Genomic DNA, 15,402 nt, shown 5'->3' with positions numbered 1-15,402 from the left:
AGAACAGCACCCCAAACACCAACCTCTGGCCTCCTCACACCTACACATACAAAATGCATATACACATACACATACACATAAAAACACACACACATAAACACACACATGTACAAAATGCATATGCCACACACACAAACACACACGCATAAACACACACATGTACAAAATGCACATACCACACACACAAACACACACACATACATGTACAAAATGCATATATCTGACACACACACACACACACACACACACACACACACACACAGGAACAAGGAAGGAAAGCAGAATGAAAGAAGGAAGGAAATGGGTTTTGAGAGGTTAATGAAAGAGCCAGAAACTGGAATGTAGAAACTAGAAGCCAAATTGTACAACTCCAGAACCTAGGACACTGGATAATATCCCTTATCAATCTCTCTGCTGGGATGCTAATGAGAGTGACATTACCCAGAACACCCACTGTGTACTCCCCACAGACCAAACATTATTCTCAAAGCCTCACATGTCCCAACTCCTTCCACAGTCCTCCTGCTGGAGCATACCAGCGTGCCCTAGGTCACACGGCTAAGGGTAATGGAGCCAGGCCCAGATCCCAGGTGGTCTGGCTGCAGATGTCCTCATGCTGGCCAGCTCTCTGCCAGCACCCAGGGAAACACACAGAGAAACTCTATGTACTGCCGCAGGGGGATAGCAGAGCCCTGAGCTGCAGCCCAAAGCGACAATGACAAGCTTGGAACTGTGTGATTGGACACCACCATGTTGTCTAAGGGACAATAGCAATGTAGACATGGCTGACCTTGGAGAACACAGGCTCTGGGGCCTGAACGGAAAGCAAAGAGAAGGTCCTGGTGTCCACGAAGAGAGCTGAGCGGGTGTGACCTGCAGCTGCCGGGCGTCTGAGCACAGGTCTGAGATTCTTGTGCTTCAGGCTTGCTGGCAAGGTTAGCATCAAGACAGCTAGGTCCTTGGAGAGAACTAAAAAGGGGAGGCCAGCCACTGGCAAGGCAGTCTCCGACCCTCATGGGGCTGCTGGAGCTGAGACCTGATCAAGTCAGAAGAGACCAGAGTGGGTCCTACCTCCAGGAGGCTATGGTTAGGAGACTCTGAACCCCTCCTGGGATTCATGTTAACATAATCTCCAAGGCTCCACCAAGGGGATGGATGCTGACTCACAGGAAGTTTGGTATAGGCTCTTGGAAACTATACTTCTGTTAATTTAAAATTTATTTTTAGGGCTGGAGAGATGGCTCAGCACTATTCACACAAGCCTGGCAACTCAAGTTCAGTCTCCAGAAGCCAAGTAAAGGCCAACTGAGAGGGGTTAACATCTGTAATCCCTGAACTCCGGCAGCAAGATGGGAGGCGGACACAGGAGAGTCGCTGGAGTGCATAGAAATAAGAGAAGCCACATGCCTGCACTCATATACTCATGTATACATGGGTACACATGCTCATATATACTCATGTATACATGGATACACATGCACATATATACTCATGTATACATGGATACACATGCACATATATACTCATGCATACATGGATACACATGCACATATATACTCATGCATACATGGATACACATGCACATATATACTCATGCATACATGGATACACATGCACATATATACTCATGCATACATGGATACACACGCACATATATACTCTTGCATACATGGATACACATGCACATATATACTCATGCATACACGGATACACATGCATACTCATAAATACATGGATGCACATGCGTACTCATGCATACATGGATATACACACATATATACTCATGCATACGTGGATACACATGTGTACTCATACACATTTTGAAAAAGAAATAAAGAAAGGCCAAGCAGGGATTGGAGACCACAGTGAACAGCATGCCTCCTCCTGGTTGTGTCCTCTCCTGGAGGCCTTCCCAGGGGTAGCTAGGCCCTTGCCTTCCTCCTGGAGACGCTCTGGGTACACAGAGTTGTAGCTGGATAGGGAGACCTGGATCATTTTTCATAACTTTATGATAAAGTCAGCGTGTTTTTAAACAATTCAGCAAACTTGGATGAGTTGGCTTTGGAGCTGACAGCTCTAGATTCAGATCTTAGCTGACTTTGGAGGCTTTGAGTGACCTTGGGCAGCGTGCATGACTTCTCCAAGCTCTAACCCTCATCTCTCTTGCACAGGGAGGGGGATAAGTGCCAGCGTCTATACCTGGGCCCACAGCCTCCTAGTAAAATGCTGAGCACAGTGACATGCACCTGTAATCCCAAGGCTGGGGACATAGAGTCAGGAGGATCCTGAGGGCTCACCCATCAGCCAGCAAGTCTAGCCAAATCAGTGAGATCCAGGCCTCAGTGAGAGACTCTCTCTCTCTCCCTCTCTCCCTCTCTCCCTCTCTCTCTCTCTCTCTCTCTCTCTCTCTCTCTCTCTCTCTCTCTCTCTCTCTCTCTCTCTCTCTCTCTCCAGGTGGAGAGCAGCAAAGCCACATGCGCGCACACACACACACCAACATCAACACACCCAAGAAAGAGTAACTTCTGCCCTGTGCCTCCTCAGAGACGATTGTAATGGAAGAGAGACAGGACACAACCCACAACCGGGAGCAGTAACTGTGAGAAGGACGCCTCAACTCCTATAGGCAGCTCTGCTGGAGGCTGACCCCTGCCAGGCCAACACCAAAGAATCTACTGGAGCCCCTTCCCCATTAGTCAGTGAGGCCTGGGTGACACCAACAGCCCTCTGTTAGGAGCTTTGCAGCAGATGTGACGGCCCGCCCAATTCGATGCCTTCTAGGACTTTCCAGCTCCGGGAAATTGTGCATGGCCGTACACTCTGAATGCTGACAGGGACTATTCCAGGCAGCTGGGCCAGTGTGGCAGACACTTGCTTTGCTGAGAAATTCCCTGCTTGTCGGGAAGGCGGTGACATTACATAGAGGGCTGCCATCAGGTCTGACGCTCTCCTGCACGACGGGAACTAGGCTTCCTGGGGTACACACAAACATTTGGGGGAGTTACCTTTTCAGTCCCCAAACTAGCTAGAAAAAAGATTGCATAGAATTCAGAAAAAATGGGGGGTGGAGTTGGACTTGAGTTCAAATCTCAGCTCTGCAATTCCTAGAATGTGTCCAGGTATGCTGTGTGATTTCTGGGCCTCAGCCTTCTCATTTATAAAACAGGACCTATCTGAAAGGAAGCCATATAATGTTAGGGAGATGAGCGAGGTGCTCCCTGCCTGTAAGGGCAGACCTCAGAAGGCACAGACAGGCCAGGCTCCTCCAACCCCGTGTCAGCAAGAAACTCACATAAGATTTGTTACATAGTAATCGCCCTCTAAATTCATTGCCTCCCCCCATAGCCAGTCGGGATTTGTATTCTATGAGTAAATGAATTTATAGTCGGGCTTTTGAGTGGCTGCCTGAAGGAGGAGTGGTTTGCAAAGATTTTTTGGCGATGAGAATAAAATTGGACTCTAACAAACCGAGCAGTGCTTTGAGCTACCAGGCCTGGCCTTGAGCTCTTGGGCTGCAGCAGTGCAGAAGGTAGACGGGTATCCCTGCTCCCAAGAGGTGGGAAGTCTAGCGGATTGTTCTAGAAACAAAGCCGCAGGTACGGGAGGCAGAGTTTGCAGGCACAAACGGGCCCCTTTCCTAGCCTTCGCTGCATGGTCAGGCCAACACACTCCAGTCCCCAGAGTGCAGCCCTTCATGGAGCCTGGGCGCCCCAGGCCGGTTCTGACCTGCAAGACTCCCACAAGATAAGTGGTTGACATTGCTGACCAGGCGTCCAGAGTCCCTGAGGACAGCCATGTGCCCTCACACTGGGACCCTGAGGACAGGCCATGCCTCTCACACTGGGACCCTCTGAGGACAGCCATGTCCCCTCACGCTGGGGGACCCTGAGGACAGGCCATGCCTCTCACACTGGGACCCTCTGAGGACAGCCATGTCCCCTCACACTGGGACCCTGAGGACAGCCATGTGCCCTCACACTGGGACCCTCTGAGGACAGCCATGTCCCCTCACACTGGGACACTCTGAGGACAGCCATGCCCCTCACACTGGGGGACCCTGAGGACAGCCATGTCCCCTCACACTGGGACCCTCTGAGGACAGCCATGTCCCCTCACACTGGGACCCTCTGAGGACAGCCATGTCCCCTCACACTGGGACCCTCTGAGGACAGCCATGTCCCCTCACACTGGGACCCTCTGAGGACAGCCATGTCCCCTCACACTGGGACCCTGAGGACAGCCATGTCCCCTCACACTGGGACCCTCTGAGGACAGCCATGTCCCCTCACACTGGGACCCTGAGGACAGCCATGTCCCTCACACTGGGACCCTCTGAGGACAGCCATGCCCCTCACACTGGGGGACCCTGAGGACAGCCATGTCCCCTCACACTGGGACCCTCTGAGGACAGCCATGTCCCCTCACACTGGGACCCTGAGGACAGCCATGTCCCTCACACTGGGACCCTCTGAGGACAGCCATGCCCCTCACACTGGGGGACCCTGAGGACAGCCATGTCCCCTCAAACTGGGACCCTCTGAGGACAGCCATGTCCCCTCACACTGGGACCCTCTGAGGACAGCCATGTCCCCTCACACTGGGACCCTCTGAGGACAGCCATGTCCCCTCACACTGGGACCCTCTGAGGACAGCCATGTCCCCTCACACTGGGACCCTCTGAGGACAGCCATGTCCCCTCACACTGGGACACTCTGAGGACAGCCATGTCCCCTCACACTGGGACACTCTGAGGACAGCCATGCCCCTCACACTGGGGGACCCTGAGGACAGCCATGTCCCCTCACACTGGGACCCTCTGAGGACAGCCATGTCCCCTCACACTGGGACCCTGAGGACAGCCATGTCCCTCACACTGGGACCCTCTGAGGACAGCCATGTCCCCTCACACTGGGACCCTCTGAGGACAGCCATGTCCCCTCACACTGGGACACTCTGAGGACAGCCATGTCCCCTCACACTGGGGGCCCCTGAGGACAGCCATGCCCCTCACACTGGGACCCTGAGGACAGCCATGTCCCCTCACACTGGGGGACCCTGAGGACAGCCATGTCCCCTCACACTGGGAGCCCCTGAGGACAGGCCATGCCCTCACACTGGGACCCTGAGGACAGGCCATGCCCCTCACACTGGGAGCCCCTGAGGACAGGCCATGCCCTCACACTGGGACCCTGAGGACAGGCCATGTCCCCTCACACTGGGACCCTGAGGACAGCCATGTCCCCTCACACTGGGGGACCCTGAGGACAGCCATGTCCCTCACACTGGGATACTCTGAGGACAGCCATGCCCCTCACACTGGGATCCTCTGAGGACAGCCATGTCCCTCACACTGGGGGACCCTGAGGACAGGCCATGCCCCCTCACACTGGGACCCTGAGGACAGCCATGTCCCCTCACGCTGGGGGACCCTGAGGACAGCCATGTCCCTCACACTGGGACACTCTGAGGACAGCCATGTCCCCTCACACTGGGACACTCTGAGGACAGCCATGTCCCCTCACACTGGGAGCCCCTGAGGACAGCCATGTCCCCTCACACTGGGACCCTGAGGACAGCCATGTCCCTCACACTGGGACCCTGAGGACAGCCATGTCCCCTCACACTGGGACCCTCTGAGGACAGCCATGTCCCCTCACACTGGGACCCTGAGGACAGCCATGTCCCCTCACACTGGGACCCTCTGAGGACAGCCATGTCCCCTCACACTGGGACCCTGAGGACAGCCATGTCCCCTCACACTGGGACCCTGAGGACAGCCATGTCCCTCACACTGGGGGACCCTGAGGACAGCCATGTCCCTCACACTGGGACCCTGAGGACAGCCATGTCCCCTCACACTGGGACACTCTGAGGACAGGCCATGTCCCCTCACACTGGGACACTCTGAGGACAGCCATGTCCCCTCACACTGGGGGACCCTGAGGACAGCCATGTCCCTCACACTGGGACCCTGAGGACAGCCATGTCCCCTCACACTGGGACCCTCTGAGGACAGCCATGTCCCCTCACACTGGGACCCTGAGGACAGGCCATGCCCTCACACTGGGACCCTCTGAGGACAGCCATGTCCCCTCACACTGGGACCCTGAGGACAGGCCATGCCCTCACACTGGGAGCCCCTGAGGACAGCCATGTCCCCTCACACTGGGGGACCCTGAGGACAGGCCATGTCCCCTCACACTGGGACCCTCTGAGGACAGGTTGTGTTTCCCTTGAACCAGGACTCCTTATCTTCTCTTCCAGGCTGTCTCTATGGTGACAGGATATGTTACTCCATTTCTGAGGTGATGATCAGCTAATTAAGGACTAAGCAGAATTAAACTCAGCTCTCCGGATGCAGCCAGAGCTCTTTCTCCTCTATGTGGGACTCCTCCCTCTCTCAATAATTGCTGTTGGTCTATGAGCACCATGGTTGGCTCTGCTGTTTTTCACAAGTGTCAAGAGTCGAGGCTTCCAAGACAGCTGCTTCCCTGTCACAGGAAAAGGGCCGTTTAAGGGCTGACACTTTATAACTCATCTCCCCCACGGAGCTATTAGGCAAGTGAGGCGTGTGCTTTCCTGAAAGCCTCGCAGTTTAGCTACAGGATTAGTTCTAGCTCATTTACTCACATGTCCACAGGCCAAATGCTACAACCAGAAAAGCCCATCACCCTGCGAGATCAATGTTTAATAACCACGGTTGGGTTTCAGAGCAAATGCCCTGGCCAGCCTGCAGGAAGCCACACAGTGGTTCCAGCAAGCCTTCTCATCTCAGCTCCATCGTCCCCACCAACGTACACTGCCTGCAGGTGACACTCTAGCCCTACAGGTGGCTTCCACATGCACCTGCCCACCCAGGGGCAACAGATCCCATGGAAGCAAAGTCTGCCCAGCTGTTGCAGGCCTTCTGCTGGGTTTTTGAGTCCACTCTTACCACTGTCTACCTAGAGTGTCCTGATGACTGGTCATGTCTCCTTCATACTGGAACTCCCTGGAGACAAGCCCTGTCTACCTCAGACTGGGGCTCTCTGGGGACAGGCCATATCTACCTCAGACTTTAGCTCCTGGGGACAGGCCATGTCTACCTTAGACTGGGGCTCTCTGGGGACAGGCCATGTCTACCTCAGACTGGGGCTCTCTGGGGACAGGCCATGTCTACCTCAGACTTTAGCTCCTGGGGACAGGCCATGTCTACCTCAGACTTTAGCTCCTGGGGACAGGCCATGTCTACCTCAGACGTTAGCTCCCGGGGACAGGCCATGTCTACCTCAGACTGGGGTTTTCTGGGGCAGGCTGTGTCTTTTCCCATTCCCACCTCAGTCTGAGCCTCTCTGCCCAGCCAGGCTAAGAACTGGTTCCTGCAGAAGACCCAGGCTCCAGGCTCATTTGCAAACAAAGACCAGATCTCCATCCTGCTGGCGGATGTCATGGATAACCCCGCTCGGCCCTTTAGGAATTAGTCTAAAATATATGATTGTATTTCAGGAGCCTTAAGGGTGTTTCTGAAACCTTGGGGCCCAAGACAGTTATAACATATGTCCATTTTAGACTCTGGAAAATAGGGCGCTATAATTGGAAAAGTTAGTGCAGCCCTAAGTACAGGGAGCCGGTCTCTTTACATCTCAAATACCAGGTATTTAGGTGGCTTTCTTGGAACCTGGCATTAGGGACGCGTGTGAGTGGGCCAGGCTCATTCCTGAGCAGAGTGAGAGCTCCTGGCGAGGGTACTCAGGCAGACAGGGCATCCTCATCTGTAAGTCTAGTTGCCTGGTCTGCAGACCCCAGACTCCCCTCCCATCTCCTACTCCTTCTCTTCTGGCACAGGATTTCCCCGGTCTGGCCTCTAGGAGCTTGTGGTAAACTCAGGGTAGGCCTTGTATCCTACAGCATGCCAGGCCTTGGCTCTCTCTAAGAGTGGGGAATGGAGCTCCTGTCACCTCTCTGAGCATGGCAGCAGCTCCCTGGGGGTGCCAACTCCAGACTTCCCAGATTCAGATCACCGTGCCCACTCAGGCAAGTTACCTAACCTTTCTGGGCCTTTATTTACACGGTCATAAAACTAGATAAAAGTTTCAATATCTCCTTCCCAGGGTTGCTGAGATGACTAAGGCAGTAATTTACATAAACACTTCACACCACCCCTGGCACATAGTAAGAACTCAGTAAATGTTAACTGCTATAATTATATTTAAATGGGTTAAAATATTCCCAAAGCAATCTTTCATTAGACCTTGGTTTTGTGACTGATTCTCAATCCCTCTCCAGACCTCACTTTGACCTCTTCTTAGATCCAGCAAACTGCTCTTGGCCCACTCTGCATTTATTCATCTAATTCACTTATTCACTCACCTGCAGTCATGTTCATGTGAGTCGTGGGATTCATCGCAGTCCTCAAACCCCATTTAAAGGGCACAACATCTCGGCTACATTAGCAGGCACGGTCCCTGGAACCCATAACTGCACTTGTAGCTACAGCTCTAAGCACTAAATCCAGACAGGACCACCTGGCAGGCACTGAGGCGGTCACTGAGTTTCTGAAGAGAGGCTATGACTTCCCAAGACCTCCCAGAGCATCCCTGGGCCCCTTTGTGGTGTTTTAGGTGTGGTGAGGAAGGCTGCTTGATGTAGGAAAAGCACCGTGGTGTCTTCCAGGCGGTGCTAAGCCACCCCCAAAGCTAGTAGCTTCAAGCAGTAATTATTTAATTGATTGTACGTCTGTAATTTGGACAGGATGTGGCAAGGACAACAGCCTGGCTTTGCTCCATAAGGCCTCACACTGGAAGGTACATTTGTAAATTGCTTCACTCTCGGGCTGGCATGGTTAGGTACAGGCAGGGGCCGAGTCTCCATTCTCTCTGACATGGCCTCTTGTGCCTGGGCTGCTCAAGACCGACCCTTGGTGTGGAGAAGAAATATCCCAGAGTGGAATTCTAAGGGATGAGCTGGGGAGCAGCCCAGTTAGGAGGGTATTGCTTCCCACTGACAGAGCTGGAAGGTTGCTCCTCTGCACCACGTACCATGCAGGGTGGTGGCACAGGCCTGCGATGCTGGCACTTGGGAGGTGGAGCCAGGAGGAAGTCCACAGCCAGCCTGGACAACCTGAGATCCTGTCTCAGCAAAGCAAAGTGACCTTCAAGAGGACAAGACCACTGCTAGAGCGCTTCCCAAGGCCCGGCCTCCATCATACTTACTATGTAGCTTAGGCAAGTCACAGGCAAGTCTGGAGTCATGGTGAAGGGTGATCATATAAGGGTATGAAGGCTATGACGGGGAAGACCAAAATTCAACAAAACATAGGGTCTCTGGTCCCCCCTGTAATGAGAAATATCCATGGAGGTCCCAGGATGACCGTTTCATTGAGAGCCTTGCAAAGAGACTCTAAAATACAGAAGGCTGCACAGACCACACAAATATGCCAGCAGGTGGCTTCATTAAATGACATGGCAGTTTAGAGGTCTCAGGAACCCAGGTTCCTTCTGTCTTGTGGCTCTGCCTGTCTCAGTATTTTGTGTGCACCTACCTTGCCTTTGCATTCTTGCCGGAAGAAAAAGCTGTGCCGTTGACCCGACCTAGTCACAGCTACATCTAACTGCATGAGCAGCAAGAAGATGTAGGTCTTGGTGGGCAGCTTTGCACCCAACCAAAAATGTCTTTATCATAAAGAACGAACACAAACACAAAGGAAGAACTGACCTGGGGAAACAAGGGGCTAGCCCCAGAACGTCATGTCTGCCAATCTTGAGAGTCAAGAGGGATCATGTCCCTTACACCAAGAGCAGAGACTTTAAAATTAAAACAGCCCTAATCTGTGACTCGTGATCCTGGGGCTCTAGTGGGTGCTGCCCAGCCAGGAGCTAGATGGCTTGCGGAGAGAAAGTACCACTTACTGCTCCTGGCTTTACTGGCTCCCTTGGCCGTGGGTAGCCCTGAATGTCTCCAGGGTCTGGTGGAAGAGGGTCCCATGAGAGGCTACCACAGTACCAAAGAAGAATCTAAGAGTCCAGTTCTTACCCAAAGCCTTGAATCTAAACTGTCTCCCAGGGGCTGGGACGCAGCTCTGAACCGCAGAAGCCAAAACGGGGGGGTGGCAGAAGCCCGGACCCTGGTTTCAGAAAGCACCTTTTCCACCCACCTCTACAGCTGGCAACAGCTGGCTGGAAGAGTAGGCTCAGTGCAAAGCCATCTGGCTGTCAAACAAAGCTGAATCAGCTAGCTGCCTGTGGTCTCTGCATCAATGCTGACACCTAGGACACGTCTGCCCCCGCCCGGAGCCCTCAGTGTCTCCACCAGATACACAATCACCCTGTTGCATGCTACCCCCTAGTTTTACTACCTTTTATGGAAGGGACCTTGTTTAGTGCTAAAGTTGGGGGTACTTTGTTATCACAGGGTCTGGGGACAGAAGGCCTTAAAAGAAAGATGGCAAGGTTTTTACAAAGAGAGGTGCACACAAAAGCTCTGTCCCAGGGGCTTTGAAGTAAAGGCATGCACAGTCATTCCAGGACTGGGATAAAGTAAAGCCACCAGGCAACAAAGAGCGGGGGGGGGGGGGGGTAGAGCATCAGGCTGAGGTCCATTGGATGGGCAGTACACCCTGAAAATGATTGGTTGGTTCCTTTCTAACGGGGAGCCTCATAGGAGGTGGCGAGCTCAGATTCTCCTGTGTAGAGAGGTCCCTGCTGGACAGTGTCTAGTTCAATAGTCCAAGTAGTATGTCAGAAACATTGATAGGAAGCCAGTTAGCCCCCCTCGCAGGCTGAAAGGACAAAGGAGAAAGATCAGTAAGCCTCCATCCTCCCTCCACCAGCGGCCCCCTCAGAATCCTGTCACCCCACGCAGCACTGGTACCCGTGAGATTTAAAGATCAATGATTATGCTTGTCTCAGGAAGAAGCGCTTGGAAAATAATGAACAGGACCCAGAAGATGGCCCCGAGGTAGCCAAGCAAGCCTGAAGACCCGCATTCAGTTCCCGGGAGCCACGCGATGGGTCAGATGCTGTCCTTCAGCTAGCCTGAAGTATGCCACGTGCAACCTGACCTTGCCTGAATGAGGTGGGAATACCACCTCCTGAGAGCCACACACACACACACACACACACACACACACACACACACACACAATAAATAAATAAATGTAGAGAAAGCAAAAGTTTTTAAGTGAAGAAATAAAATGCTTTTATATAAAAATATATTTATTTGTATGTGTGGGTGGTATTGTGTGTATAGCATGTGTATGTGTGGTGTACATGTGGGTGCGTGTGCATGAGTGTGTGTATATGTGTGCATGTGGGTGCGTGAGTGTGTGCGTGTTTGTGTATGGAAACCAGAGGACAAATAGCAGGAATGAGTTCTCTCTTTTTGCCACTGGGACTGAACTCAGGTTGCCAGTCTTTGTGGCAACCACCCTTAGCTCCTGAGCCTTCCAGCTGCCCTTCACATAATTTTTCTAGCAAAGTGCAAGCTGGGACACCATTATAGTCGCTCACCAACCCTCATGGTCCTGTACCTCTTGGATTCCCCTACCTGCTCCTGCCCCATCATGGTTCGTTGGGCCCTTACTTCTGGAGTCCCTATCCCCTGATTCAGACGAGCCAGTCAGGCTTTCCCTCTTCACGATTTGAGTCCAAAGATACAGAAAGGAAGTGTTAGACCAGCTGTTCTGACTCTGCGGTCTCCCTCCTCAGAAGCATTGGTTTCCCTCAGGAGAGCCTGTGTAGAGTGAGGTGGACTGGCCAAGCAAGATGGGTTCCCACGTTACTGTCTGCACCTTTAGTCTTTTTGCACCTCAGTTTCTTCATCTGCAAAACAGGGATAATTATGACTTGTTTGAGTCCAGGGCATGGGTGGGGAAATTGCCTGGCAGAGTGACCGGGACAAAGTAAGCCCTCAGAGACTGTGAGCAGACCCGGAGAGGCGTGTGGAGAAAATCGAGAGTTGGGAGAGCTCTTGGATGTAACTCAGTTGGTAGGATGTTGGCTTACCAGACGTGAATCCCTCAGTCCCCAACGCTGTGTAAAACCAGGCACGGCGGAGCACACCTGCAGTCCCAGCATGAGGCGGTGGAGGCAGAGGGTCAGGAGTTCAAGGTCGCCGTTAGGTAGACAGTGAGTTACAGGCCAATCTGGGACGCATGAGACCTGGTCTTCAAAGGAGACATAACGAAAGGAGAGGGGGCGAGGTGAATGGGCAGGGAGACAGGAGGAGGGAAGGAAGGCCCTGAGAGCAAAGGCAGCGCCCTTGGCTCCCTGCTCCGATTTCCCTGAACCCTGACTGGCTCACGGCATGAGCTGTGTCTTCATATTACATCTTCCCTGGCTAACTTCTGAAGCAATTTGGCAAGCCACATCAAATAGCACCGAAACAGCCTTCCCGCCAGCCCGAGCACTTATCTTACAGAAGTAATTAATAAGAAGGAAAATACCACATGCCCAAAGATGTCCACGGCAGTCTTCTTTGTAAGAAGGGTGAGCTGGGAGTCCTCAAATGTCCAGCAAGTAGGAAACAGAGAGTGTCTTGAGATGGAATACTATGCAGCCATTAACATGACAAACACAAAGTATCTGTGAAATAACCAGTGGAAGAAGCAGAAAACAAAGTCGCAGTGAACTCATGATGCTGGGCTTAAATGTGGATGTGTGCAAACAAGTCTGACTGAGATTTCTGGGAATGACAAAAGCAGGCTTCCTCTTGGGCTGTCTCTGTGCTCTTCGGAGGGAAGGGCCCATTTCCTGAATGCCCTGGAGCCCAATCTCAGAACGGAGAAAGCTGGACGCCTGCAGCCTCTCCTTGCCAGCCTCCACCCGCCTCCCGGGGGAAAGGATGTTCAGGACCGGCTGCTGGTATTTTTAGCCTCTTGCAGTTCAGTGTTCTGGAGTAAAAATAGCTGGGGTGGAGGGCACTGCGCTAACTCTGCCGCTCTCTGCCCCCACCTCCACCCCGGACCAGGCGCCTCCCGGTCTTGGAGCCATGGCTTTCCAGGGCCTGGCTTTGGCTCTGTCCCATCTCTGAGGTCTCAGTGGCCAAGAAAGAATGTTCTGGTCTGGTACATGCTGCCTTGGCCAGCCTATGTGAGCCAAGCGCTCCATTTTACAGATAAATATACTGAGACCAGATAGAAGAAACAGGATAGGAAGCAGATGGCCAAAGAGGCCGGTGTTCACCCACCCCTCACTTTTCCAGCCCTGTCCATCCCTGCCATCTCCGTTCATGCCTCTCACCCAGGGAACAGAAGCCCAAGGTACAGCCCCAGTGTAAGCACAGAGGCAGGAGGGGACCAAGAACTGGAAATCATGAGACATGCACTCAGCTCTTGGTCTGTGGTTTGTTAGCTGTGGGATTGGGACAAGTCACCTTCTGCTCCGAACTGCAATTTGTCTATAAAACGAAAGAGCTGGCCAAGACCAGCTCGTATGACTTTTTTGCCTGACCCCCCCCCCCCCGCCACCCCCAGTGTTTCACGTAACTTGGGCTGTTATGTAGCTGAATATGACCTTGAACTTCTGATTCTCTTACATCTCCCTGTGTTGGCATTAGAGACTTGTGTCACCACACCCAGTTTGGCCCGTGCTGGGGATTCAAGCCAGGCCTTGTTGCATGCCAGGTGAGAGCTCTGCCACCCGGGTCCCCAGTGCCTTTCCGAATCAATGAACCAAATCCGTCGGCCTTCCCCGTCTTTATCTGCTGCTCCAGTCCTGCGGCCTTCCTTGGAAGCTGCCAGAAGCTGTGGCTTCTCAGCACCCATGGGACACCCACCTCAGGGATGGTCTGTGTCTGATGTCGCCTCCTGGGCAGACTCCCTCCCGTTCCCGGCCTGCTTCCGAGCCTCTTCCATCTGCTGGGCACCCTCTTTGGGAATGCCTGCTAATTTTAACACTAGCTTGAAGCCAGATTTAAGTAACTATGCTAGCAAAAATAAATCCTACAAGTGAGTTGAAGGCGAAATGTACGAGACTCAAGGCTGCCTGAAGCCTGGAGCTACTCCTACAGTGTGATATTACCCTGCAAGGAAGTCCCTGAATGCACCTGTAGCCAGCCACTTCTTGAGGTCCAGTCTGCCTGATCTCCTCTGTGTGTGTGTGTGTGTGTGTGTGTGTGTGTGTGTGCACACACAGCGTGCGGAGGCCGGAAGTTCATATCGAATGTCTTCTTCAACCTCTTTTCATTTATTCTTTTGAGGCAGGGTCCTCATTGAACTTGGGGGTCCCTGACTTAGCTGCCTTCCCAGTACTAGGTTTACAGGAATGTACAGCCACCCCCAGCTTTCTAAGCTGAGGCCCTGAACTCAGGTCCACCACCTTCCCAGCGCCCCCAGTCCCACCTCTAAATACCTCCCTGTGAGGATGCTCAATCCGCATCAGCTCCCCATTACTTGGGTCACAGCACAGCACCTGCCCATAACAAGTACCGTGCATGGCCTTGGCCAGGGGTTTCAGTTAACAGGTATAGCCCTTAACACAATCAGAGTCTCCTGTGTGGTATGAGCTCCCAGCTCCAAAGCAAAGGCCTGGGAGGGAAGTCACAACCCTGGAGCCAGTTAAGAAGCTGAGCAGGGCCTGGCTGAACCAGCCGTTCTCACTTCCCCGGGTCTAGCCTGTCGGATCCTCTGGACCGGGAGTATAAAGTGCGTGAGAACACATGTGTCTGGAATACTTGTATCATGTGGTTACTCTGGGTACCCCCGCGTGGAGCCCAGACCCTGACAAATCTGTGATATTACAGGCATCCCACCCAGCTCTTTCCAATACTGCAAACACGCTCCTGCAAATCTCACCTGCTCCAATTCAAATGTCACATCTCTGCCCTTAGCTGGCACTTTCCCAAAGCCGTCATGCCGGAAACACCGATTATCTTCACAACAGAGAATTCCTCATTAATAAAATGGGCAGATGGATTAGAGATAAATAAAGGCAGCATATTCAATAGACAAAACACAGGGTGCAGGCAGGAACACTAATCCTGCAAGTTCTGCGGCCATGGGAAGGGCGGGCCCAGATCAAGGACTTGGAGAGGTGTGAGTCAGAGCTAGGCGGTCTTGGGAGCTGAGGGGAGCACATGGAGGGGGAGCACACAGAGGGGGAGCACAGGGAGAGGGGAGCACAGGGAGAGGGGAGCACAGGGAGGGGGAGCACAGGGAGGGGGAGCACACGGAGGGGGAAGCACAGGGAGAGGGGAGCACAGGGAGGGGGAGCACAGGGAGAGGGGAGCACAGGGAGAGGGGAGCACAGGGAGAGGGGAGCACACGGAGGGGGAGCACAGGGAGAGGGGAGCACACAGAGGGGGAGCACATAGAGGGGGAGCACACAGAGGGGGAGCACGTGGAGAGAGGCGATGCAATGTTCTTCCTCCTCTGTGCTAAGAATGAGACATTCCCCAGGGGAAGGAGGGTGGGTACAGGGACTCCCA

General features: G+C 53.2%; 1 long non-coding RNA gene across 1 annotated transcript; it reads right to left on the bottom strand.

Moving 5' to 3' along the window:
• Positions 1–11,212: 11,212 nt before the first annotated feature.
• LOC121133295 lies at positions 11,213–14,974 on the bottom strand. Its single transcript, XR_005870117.1, has 4 exons — positions 14,771–14,974; positions 12,422–12,560; positions 11,982–12,142; positions 11,213–11,798 (listed from the first exon to the last, which is right to left on the bottom strand). It is a non-coding gene; the product is annotated as an uncharacterized LOC121133295 (long non-coding RNA).
• Positions 14,975–15,402: the final 428 nt, after the last annotated feature.

The sequence above is a fragment of the Mesocricetus auratus genome, unplaced genomic scaffold, assembly GCF_017639785.1.
Source record: "Mesocricetus auratus isolate SY011 unplaced genomic scaffold, BCM_Maur_2.0 Super-Scaffold_100021, whole genome shotgun sequence".
In the NCBI taxonomy this organism is placed as follows: Eukaryota; Metazoa; Chordata; class Mammalia; order Rodentia; family Cricetidae; genus Mesocricetus; species Mesocricetus auratus.
The sequence above is the reverse complement of the archived record's forward strand: the minus strand, read 5'-3'. Positions and strand labels throughout refer to the sequence as shown.